This window comes from Lytechinus pictus, chromosome 5 (assembly GCF_037042905.1).
Source record: "Lytechinus pictus isolate F3 Inbred chromosome 5, Lp3.0, whole genome shotgun sequence".
Classification (NCBI taxonomy): domain Eukaryota; kingdom Metazoa; phylum Echinodermata; class Echinoidea; order Temnopleuroida; family Toxopneustidae; genus Lytechinus; species Lytechinus pictus.
The window spans coordinates 38485683-38497790 of record NC_087249.1 but is presented as its reverse complement, the minus strand read 5'-3'; positions in this window follow the sequence as shown (position 1 = coordinate 38497790).

Below are 12108 nucleotides of genomic sequence, written 5' to 3'. Positions count from 1 at the left end.
TTTCATATAATAAAATACAAAAAAACAAGTGGAGATGTGACATCATCAGCCCACCTAATGAATATTCATGACGACTGTTTTCACAACATATTGCTAAACTTTAAAATTCAATAACTTTGTTATTTGTTATCCGATTTTGGTGAAATTTTCGGCATTTTGCTCAGTGATAAGCCTGATTGAACGCAATGTGCAACTTTGCAACAACAAAAAAAAAGTATGATCCGCCTTCTCCTATGGCCAATATTTCAAGTAGGCCTATTCTGTTATCATAGGCTATTCTTTGTCAATATTTTGGCTAGCTCGGCCTATATTCCATTGACCTCGTTATTTCTCTTTTTTTATACTTTCTTTCTAGTTTCCCCCTCTCTTTATATTATTAGCGCGTTTTCGCCCAGCGTCGTACGACGTAGAACGTAAGGGTCGTGTGCAAAAATCGCCAACTTCCATGGAAACAGAGGCCCGAGCGTTCTTGAGCTCAAATCACGGACGGTTCTTCCGCAAATTAGCGGGCGTCCGCATTAGAACGTAGGATTTGTCAACAGCCGTCAACAGCCAATCAGATCGCTTGTAATCAAATCGAGCGCGCGCCGACAGCCAGTTCATAGAGCGCGGGCGCGGGATTTTCCCTAGTAGTGGTGACGTCATGCAGTCTACGTACTTCCGGTCGATCCGGCCGCGTTCAGCGATTTGCGAAACTGCTTACAAGCGAGAGTTGAGCGCGACGGACGCACGAACCAAGAGATCGTTCTACGTCGTAGATAGCGTCGTACGACGCTGGGCGAAAACGCGCTATTGATAGAGTACCGGACTCCTCACCTTTTCCCCGGCTCATGCACTTTCATTTTTTTCTTTGTATATCCTATTTTACTTCCTCTGCTCCCGGATTGCCTCTAGCTCTCTCCTCGTTGTTTTTTATTTTCATTTTTTTTTGGGGGGGGGGGGGGGCATGGGCGGAAATTCCAGGGGGACGCGTCCCTCCTACTCAAAATAGTAGGGGGACCTCGGGGAGGACACAATATCAAATATCCCCCTACTATTTTTTAAATCTTTTATGATGGAAAGAATTGATCATTCTAAATCGGAATAAAACATTATTTTTGACGAGAAGACCTTACTTTTTGGGCAATAACCTTTTTTCTTTTTTTTTTGCTCAATTGTCAAATTTATTTTGGTTGAAATGTTTTATTTGGGGTGATAAGATAACCTTTTTTTTTGGCTTGTCAAATTTTCCAGCCCCTTGTCCCTCTACCTTTGGCTTTTGGGGAGATATTTCCGCCCGGGGGGGGGGGGGCAGGAGAGAGGGGAGAGGGGGCCTGTGCCCAGTCCCGGCCACTCCGTCATCACATTTGCCCATATATGCCAACAAAAACATCAATAAAATCATATGAATTTTCAAACATGAAATTTAACAGAATAATTCTTTGACTTTTTCAAGATCACAATCCCCCAAACCCGGGCCCCCAAATCAGGGCCAGCCCCACGTGCGTGAACCAATACACTATTGCGTCAGCCTTGTATGCCAAAACGCGTTTATTTTGTATAGCTATTATGAAATTCATGGATGCCGGTATATCACGTTTGAGTAGAGTGTACGTGTAGCGCTATTTTGCGTGCATATTTATGAGGCGCCGAATGTACCAATATTATATAGAACAATTATTTGTTATATAATCATTATTTATTAAATAATAACTATTATTTATATATAATTTACATTTTATTTGTAAATAACTACTATTATATAAAATATCATTTCTAATTATTTATATATAATTCCAAGTAATACTTCATTATTTGTAAATAATAATAGTTCGACATTCCATTATTTATAAATAATGATTATTTGTTTTTCATTATTTATAAATAATGATTATTTGTTTTTCATTATTTATAAATAATGATTATTTGTTTTTCATTATTTACAAATAATGATTATTTGTTTTTCATTATTTATAAATAATGATTATTTGTTTTTCATTATTTATAAATAATGATTATTTGTTTTTCATTATTTACAAATAATGATTATTTGTTTTTCATTATTTATAAATAATGATTATTTGTTTTTCATTATTTATAAATAATGATAATTGGTTTTTCATTATTTATAAATAATGATTATTTGTTTTTCATTATTTACAAATAATGATTATTTGTTTTTCATTATTTATAAATAATTTGTTGAGTTTTCCATTATTTATAAATAATGATTATTTGTTAAATAATGAAAACGTCTACTTCATTATTTATAAATAATTTTTTCGAGTGCACCATTATTCTCATTATTTATAAATAATCATTATTTAATGTTCGAGTTTTCCATTATTTATAAATAAAGATTATTTGTTAAATAATGAAATATCTACTTCATTATTTATAAATAATAATTTTGTTTCAATATCCCATTAATCATTATTTATAAACAATTGTTACAGTTTGCCATTATATACAAATAATCATTATTTATATACAAATAACCATTATTTATTAAATAATGCCATTATTTATTAAATAATGCCATTATTTATTAAATAATGCCATTATTTATTAAATAATGGAAAACTCGCTATAACATGCAAATGTGGGACCGCCCATGATATGAATATTCATGATGCGATTTCCTTTTTCGTGATTTTTCTTCACAAATTTTTGTCCATTTCCTCTTCATAATGACATTTCTTGAAGCAATTTTCTAGGGATATGGTCTGATTGTAATATTCTTCATTTTCTATATAACTTCGTCTTCGTAGAAATATCAAAAAGTGTAATTTTATACGATTTTTCCTACAGTTCACAATCCCCATAGGCGCGCGTGTACGGTAGGGACAACCGGTGAATCGACGGAGTGCTCTTCATCGAAATACTACGTTGGTTGGTCCCCGGAAGTGGCGGGCGGAATTTTATGAGGCGCCGAATGTACCAATATTATATAGAACAATTATTTGTTATATAATCATTATTTGTTAAATAATAACTATTATTTATATATAATTTACATTTTATTTGTAAATAACTACTATTATATAAAATATCATTTCTAATTATTTATATATAATTCTAAGTAATACTTCATTATTTGTAAATAATAATAGTTCGACATTCCATTATTTATAAATAATGATTATTTGTTTTTCATTATTTATAAATAATGATTATTTGTTTTTCATTATTTATAAATAATGATTATTTGTTTTTCATTATTTATAAATAATGATTATTTGTTTTTCATTATTTATATATAATGATTATTTGTTTTTCATTATTTATAAATAATGATTATTTGTTTTTCATTATTTATAAATAATGATTATTTGTTTTTCATTATTTATAAATAATGATTATTTGTTTTTCATTATTTACAAATAATGATTATTTGTTTTTCATTATTTATAAATAATGATTATTTGTTTTTCATTATTTATAAATAATTTGTTGAGTTTTCCATTATTTATAAATAATGATTATTTGTTAAATAATGAAAACGTCTACTTCATTATTTATAAATAATTTTTTCGAGTGCACCATTATTCTCATTATTTATAAATAATTTTTACAGTTTGCCATTATATACAAATAATCATTATTTATATAGAAATAACCATTATTTATTAAATAATGCCATTATTTATTAAATAATGGAAAACTCGCTATAACATGCAAATGTGGGACCGCCCATGATATGAATATTCATGATGCGATTTCCTTTTTCGTGATTTTTCTTCACAAATTTTTGTCCATTTCCTCTTCATAATGACATTTCTTGAAGCAATTTTCTAGGGATATGGTCTGATTGTAATATTCTTCATTTTCTATATAACTTCGTCTTCGTAGAAATATCAAAAAGTGTAATTTTATACGATTTTTCCTACAGTTCACAATCCCCATAGGCGCGCGTGTACGGTAGGGACAACCGGTGAATCGACGGAGTGCTCTTCATCGAAATACTACGTTGGTTGGTCCCCGGAAGTGGCGGGCGGAATTTAGCCCGAATCCTCGATGGAAGCCGATCAAGTGCATATGAGCTGAGAGAGTGAAATATCAGTGTACTTGTACAGGCCCTTCTACTTTTTATAAATATTTCTTGTTGCTTTTTTTGTTAAGTTAATTTTTCCTGGTGTAGAGATAAGTTTCAGTTCTAATAATGCACTTCAAATACATTTTGGAGTGTCTGTTTGAGGCGTTTGGGGCGATTTCACCCTGGCCCCAAAATGCTCGCAACGACAATACGGGGGCATGATGACCCCTAAATTTTTAAAAACTTATTTTTCTATTGAAAATTATCACAAAATTCACCAAAAGTGTGCACGAAAGCCTTCGTATTTCACTTTTAAAACTCCAAAAAGTGCCCAAATGACAAGCTTGGTCGCTTCGCTGTGTCTTATTCAACTTGAGAACGTTTACGCGTCTGCTTCGATATATCCCCCCCCCCCCCTCCTCCGAAAGAAATTCTGTATACGGCCATGCTCTAAAGAGCCTGGCACATTGATTTATGTATACTTTCATTTTCATTATTTTTATCTCATTATCAACATGGCCTTACGCAGAATTTTTTCCAGGGGGGCCGGGGCCGGAGCATGACGCGCGTAAACTTTCTCAAAAAAATCTTGAAAGCGAGACAGCCACGGGACCAAGCCCAAATGACAAGCTTGGTCGCTTCGCTGTCTCGCTTTCAACTTGAGAACGTTTACGCGCGTCTGCCCCCACCCCCCGAAAGAAATTCTGTGAACGGCCATGCTCAAAAGAGCATATGGCACATTGATTTATATGTACTTTTCATTTTCATTATTTTTATCACATTATCATCATGGCCTTACACAGAATTTTTTTTACCGGGGGGGGGGGGGTGGGGGGGAGCAGCTAGGACGCGCGTAAAGTTTCTCAAAAAAATCTTGAAAGCGAGACAGCGACGCGACCAAGCTCAAATGACAAGCTTGGTCGCTTCGCTTTTTCAAGATTTTTATGAGAAAGTTTACGCGCGTCCTGCTCCCCCCACCCCCCCCCCGGAAAAAATTCTGCGTAAGGCCATGATGATAATGAGATAAAAATAATGAAAATGAAGTATACATAAATCAATGTACCAGGCTCTTTAGAGCATGGCCGTATACATAATTTCTTTCGGAGGAGGGGGGCCCCGGGGGGGAAGCAGACGCGTAAACGTTCTCAAGTTGAAAGCGACACAGCGAAGCGACCAAGCTTGTCATTTGGGCACTTTTTGGAGTTTTAAAAGTGAAATACGAAGGCTTTCGTGCACACTTTTGGTGAATTTTGTGATAATTTTCAATAGAAAAATAAGTTTTTAAAAATTTAGGGGTCATCATGCCCCCGTATTGTCGTTGCGAGCATTTTGGGGCCAGGGTGAAATCGCCCCAAACGCCTCAAACAGACACTCCAAAATGTATTTGAAGTGCATTATTAGAACTGAAACTTATCTCTACACCAGGAAAAATTAACTTAACAAAAAAAGCAACAAGAAATATTTATAAAAAGTAGAAGGGCCTGTACAAGTACACTGATATTTCACTCTCTCAGCTCATATGCACTTGATCGACTTCCATCGAGGATTCGGGCTAAATTCCGCCCGCCACTTCCGGGGACCAACCAACGTAGTATTTCGATGAAGAGCACTCCGTCGATTCACCGGTTGTCCCTACCGTACACGCGCGCCTATGGGGATTGTGAACTGTAGGAAAAATCGTATAAAATTACACTTTTTGATATTTCTACGAAGACGAAGTTATATAGAAAATGAAGAATATTACAATCAGACCATATCCCTAGAAAATTGCTTCAAGAAATGTCATTATGAAGAGGAAATGGACAAAAATTTGTGAAGAAAAATCACGAAAAAGGAAATCGCATCATGAATATTCATATCATGGGCGGTCCCACATTTGCATGTTATAGCGAGTTTTCCATTATTTAATAAATAATGGCATTATTTAATAAATAATGGTTATTTGTATATAAATAATGATTATTTGTATATAATGGCAAACTGTAACAATTGTTTATAAATAATGATTAATGGGATATTGAAACAAAATTATTATTTATAAATAATGAAGTAGATATTTCATTATTTAACAAATAATCTTTATTTATAAATAATGGAAAACTCGAACATTAAATAATGATTATTTATAAATAATGAGAATAATGGTGCACTCGAAAAAATTATTTATAAATAATGAAGTAGACGTTTTCATTATTTAACAAATAATCATTATTTATAAATAATGGAAAACTCAACAAATTATTTATAAATAATGAAAAACAAATAATCATTATTTGTAAATAATGAAAAACAAATAATCATTATTTATAAATAATGAAAAACCAATTATCATTATTTATAAATAATGAAAAACAAATAATCATTATTTATAAATAATGAAAAACAAATAATCATTATTTGTAAATAATGAAAAACAAATAATCATTATTTATAAATAATGAAAAACAAATAATCATTATTTATAAATAATGGAATGTCGAACTATTATTATTTACAAATAATGAAGTTATTACTTGGAATTATATATAAATAATTAGAAATGATATTTTATATAATAGTAGTTATTTACAAATAAAATGTAAATTATATATAAATAATAGTTATTATTTAATAAATAATGATTATATAACAAATAATTGTTCTATATAATATTGGTACATTCGGCGCCTCATACATATTGAGCTAATTATTAGCAGCAGACAAAATGGCAGATGCTCAGACTCAGAGACAGAGTCAGAGGAAAGAACTACAGGAGAGTATTAAAAAGCAAGGGGAAATTGTGCGTACTTTGAAGGCAGAACATGCTGATAAAGAGAAGGTTAGTATCTTGGTTAACTCGCATTTGATTGTGAGTGTAATTTGGTGTTTAATTTTGATCATTTTAGTGCACGTGTGTAATGAGGAAGAGCCCCAGCTGGCTCGAGAGGGAGCGGCTGCAACGGGTATCGACAGGGCCGTTTCGGCCTGTCTCGCCCTCGGTACCCCGTTACGTTCAACTTCAAGTGATTCGTAAAGCCTAAACTCTCCGCCTCGCATGCCATGGCATTGGCATTGCATATCATCTCTCTTCTCATAAAGACATAATATAATAATAACTTAGTCTTATATTGCGCTTTTAATGAAATCCATATCAAAACACTTAACAATGTAGAAGTTAGAACATACGAAATATACAATTTACAAACAAAAGTGAAATTAGAAATCATATTTTAAAAAAATGTTTGTATTTTTGTGTGTACATGTATGTGTACATCATACATGTCCATTGTGTTGGCTGTTTCTTCGGTAATTAGAGTTATAACTTATATACTAACCAAGAATTATATAGAATATTTAATGTATAATTATTTGTTGGTTACTAAAAATAGAGAGTATAGTTTGCGAAGTTTTCTTTGAAAAATCTTCTTTGTAAAAAAGGTTTCATATTTATTTAATTTCTATTTTCCTAAAAAAACTGGTTGTTTTGTGATGAAAACTTTTTTTTCTAGCTAAAAAAGCATGGAAAATGCTCTTCAATAGGCATGTACGAATCGTAATCGATCGTAATCGGTTATTAAAAAGGCAATAAATGTCCTTTATTCTTTATCTCTCTCCTTTTTCTCTCAATATTAAAAAAAAATCCCTTTTTATACCATAATTTTGATATTCAAAAATACCATTTTATGGTCTCCTGTTCCTTAAAAAACCCTGGTTGTTTTGTAATGAAAACTCATTTTTTACACCTAAAAATGCATGGAAAATGCTCTACAATAGGCATGTAATCGTAATCGATTGTTATAAAACAGGCAATAAATAATGTCCTCTATTCTTCATTTATTTTCCTCAGTTTCTCTCAACATTTTTTTTTCTTTTTCCCTTTTTAGACTATAAGTTTGATATACAATACTGCCATTTCATTTTTTTTCGTTATTCTTCAAAGGAATAATTTATATTTTTTGGAAAAAAAAAGTTAAAGAATGAAGTAACCATTTTTTTAAATACAAAAATTAGTAATATATCTTTTGATCTTTCAAAGATATTTAGTGAAATTAGCGGACTCAAAATGCTTTTAAATTCGATCTGCCAATTAAATTTTTTTTTTTTTAGCCTCCCGAATTTGGGGGTGCGGTTAGTCCTTTGCCAGGACTGTTCTGCTTTTCAGTTGATCAATAACACAATCCTCGACCTCAACGCCCGAAATGAAAACAGCCCCACGAGGGGCGTGAAAGAGGGATAGCGCGCAGGGGAGAATGAAGCAAGGGGAGAGAAATAACAAGTACACCGACGTCTAGAATCTAGACTAGGGTGCGGTTAATGCACGGCCGCGGTTTATACTCCGAAAAATATGGTAATGTAAAAATGCATAAATTTCAATTTTTGAATGGTTCCTGATGACTTATTTTTGTTTTATTTTTGGAAACGGGTTTGAAATGATTTGTCTATACTGAAGCCTGGGGCCCGTTTCTCAACACATGGACAAGTTAGTCATATCTTTATCCACCAACCACGGAGTTAGTTCCAATCTTACTAAACCTGTTTCTCGAAAGGCTTCCTAACTAGAATACCTTGATATCGATACTATCGGTAAAAAGAGCAGACGAGATGTAGCCTTAGTCACAACAGAGCATAATTTTCCAAAATAATAATTATGACAAAATTGCAAATATTATGATGAATTGGGAAATAAATCTTTTCAAAATAATAGCACAGGTGAATTATGCATCATACATACTTAGACCATGAAGACTGGAGCATTCAATTGCAGAGAAAATTAAATTATGAATACTTAATTTCATGACTAAAAAATCACTTGTGGACGTTGAGATGGGTACCCCCGGGATACCCAATTTTAATAGTTTACGAAAGTAAACCATAACGGTTTTCTATCTCTGTAAAATGATGATAATTATACGGACTTTTACGATTCCAAACGTCATCAAAATATAGTTTAACGAAATATTTTTAATCATTGATACCGAAAGATACGATATTGGACAAATTATATGCATAAATTAGAGATAGAATTTATCCAACTGTTTATAGGGTTCTGAAAACAGCAAATACGAGTTCAGTTATGGATGGCCTGACGTGGTAGAATCTTTATCGATTAAATCATTTTACTATTTCAAAATGAATGGTTCTGTGGCGTTTACCAACAGTTTTTATAGTTTCTTTGTATTACAATTATCATTGAATGCATTAACCCACTTGTTTTGTGATGTAATTTCAACCTCTATGATTGATTACGTAAGATTATAATTTTAAAATATCTAGGCACTTTCGCATGTCATAGTCTACCCACGTGATGCCACTACGTCATTAAGAAAGAAGTTATGACAGGTTCGGAGGTGTCATAAATATTTAGTGAGGTTGTTGTACCCGATCTTGGTAAAGAGGGCTTCGTGAAACGGTTAGCGGACAAGTAGCTCACTATCTCCGATTTAGTCAAGAAGTTAGACTTATGACGGTGTTGAGAAACGGGCCCCTGAAGGTGCAGTAAAAACATTTCCAATTTTCTGAGAAATGACATTTTATGGATTTTTTACCACACAAGTACATAGTTTTATTGCACTCAATTCAATGGGAAATGTATAAAAATTAATGCTCATAATGGACAAGTCCTGCCCTTCCCCCCAAGCCAACCTTAACGTCTTCATTTGAGTTTGAGTTTTTGTACAGAAATCGAAGTTTGAATTCTAGTGTAGAAATCTAAATTCGATAAATAGGAAATGGTTGAAGTCCATTCTGAAATTGCTTATGTGTTATCTACTTAGTTAGATTTAAACAACAAAGTAGTCCACCCCAATCCGATTTTGATGAAATTTTCAGCGTTATGCTAGTTTGATTTTTCTCTATTTATTCAAATAGATCTATATTTTTCTGGGATGGACTTGGCCTCAAATTAAAATAGTTCAGGCTTGCTTGAAATTATCCATTTTATTACCGCATGCCTTTCCTGGTGTAGCTAACACAGAAAACGGTATGTGGAACCGCATTATGAACAGTAGGCATTTTTCAGGGATTTTCTTATCTTTATTTGTTCATTACTTTGTAATTATAGATTTTTCTGTACAATTAGGCAGATATTCATTTATAAGTTTTTATAATTCTGTGTAAGTTTTGGTCAATTCTGTAAATATTTGATTTTTTTGTCACTTGTTGCCATTACCAGAGTTTATTTTTAAGCAGTCATTCCTTGATCATTAGGCCTTTAAGCTTTGATTTCTATGAAGAACTCATCTTTTGGAAACTTGATAAGTGATGTCATCTGTTGAATGTGAACTTGACAACTTTAACCAAATAATCAGAATGTTACAACCAGTGTGATCCCAACATACAGGTTTGTTACACCTGGATGCTTTGTGGTCCCTAGATCTATCCCGGGATTCTGACCTTCCTCTTCATAACAATACCTCCTATCAACTCAAACCCAACACTTCATTAGGGCCGTCTGCACCCGCCCGAGTTTTCAAATTAGCGCGCTACTTCTGATCCGGCAAATTATCCCGATCTGAACAATCTCGAGATTATTTGTAATGGAAACACAATTATCGCGCTAGTTTGCAGGATTAATCTTGAGATTGCAACCCCAAGTTCGCAGGATTAATCTTGAGATTGCAACCCCAAGGCAACTTGGAATTATTTGCAAAATAGCGTGCTATTTTACGAATTATCCCGCTAATTCACAGGTGCAAACGCACTCTGGATTATTCATTCACGGCGTCAGACCATAATGCATGGATGCCACGCTCGAGCAGGAATCGCTCTTCTTGCGATGGTGGAGACGGGGTTTCTTGAATCTCGAGATTAATTGCGAAGAGGGCCGATCGGGCTAAAATCTCCAGATTGAGCAAACTCGGCTGGTGCAGCACCGCCTACTGTGTCTGGCACTGCATCTGGATCTAGTCTGCTATGCAAACCCTTCACTTGAGTTGTGGTCTGTATGTACTGTATGTGCATCCTATGATCCTACAATGACCTGTGTACAGAAGGCCTGAAATAATTTAGACACCGTTCTCACTACCTTCCTTAAACCAATTTAATGGAAACTAGTTTAGTGGAAAGTGGTTTAACACGTAGCAAGAACAGTCGAACCGGTCTTGGAAGCAATCTTCCAAACCAGTTCGGAATACCACCTCGCGATGTAGTTTTCAAGATCGCTTCGCCTCGATAAACCGGTTTTAGCGCAAGTGAGGACACAACCCTTCTTCGTGAAGCGATCTTCGCACATTTTGTGCGCGCTACTCCACGCGACAGGTGTAGAATGTCTACGCTGCGGTTTCGAATTTCGCGCGAAATGTGTCGCCCCACTGAGAGTGTTTCCATACATGTAGCAACAAGATTGCTTTACGTGAAGTGATTTTGAAAACCACTTTCGTGTGATCAAGTGGGAACGCTAGCAAAGCGATCTTCCAAACTGGTTTCCTGAACCGGTTTCCAGTAAACTAGTTTTAGAAAGCAAAATGTGAACGGTGTCTGAGTCATGTGTGAAGACCCATTTAGTTTCTGCCCCCAGACTAATCTTGATTGGTGTTATCGCTGGAGCAAGTTTAAACATCCCAAGACAGTAGACAACAAGGGCAGTGGAACGGTTTTGGAAGGGGGGGGGGGCTGACCTGGACATTTCTTAACCAAACCAAGTTTAAACAATGGTTTCATCTATAATCAAAGGTGCATTATGAACCCTGTTTGCAGTGTGATTAGTACAGATCAGAATCAGACCTTGATACTTTGTTGAAATTGCCCATTTGCTTTAATAGACTGTGATTCTGGAGAGCCTGTGAGCTGGCAGTGATTTAGATTCTGGTGTAGAGTTGCATACAGTACAGTACAGAAGGCCCAGCAAGTTGAATACTAGTCTTGTATGAAGGCCTTCTTGTTGATGAAAGTTTCAACCAGGGTCTATGCCTGCAGACTATAGCTAGTCTGCGTATCATGCTGCACATGTAGAATTTGTCAGCAGTTATTACAGGTATAATTCAATTCCTGCCAAACGCCTTTTCTCTGGACCAGGCCACTTGACATTTGGATAATTCAGCTGTCTTCATGGTTTTATAATAAAATGTGTCTTTTATAATTGAAAGACATCCAACATTTTGTTTGTTCTAAAATAA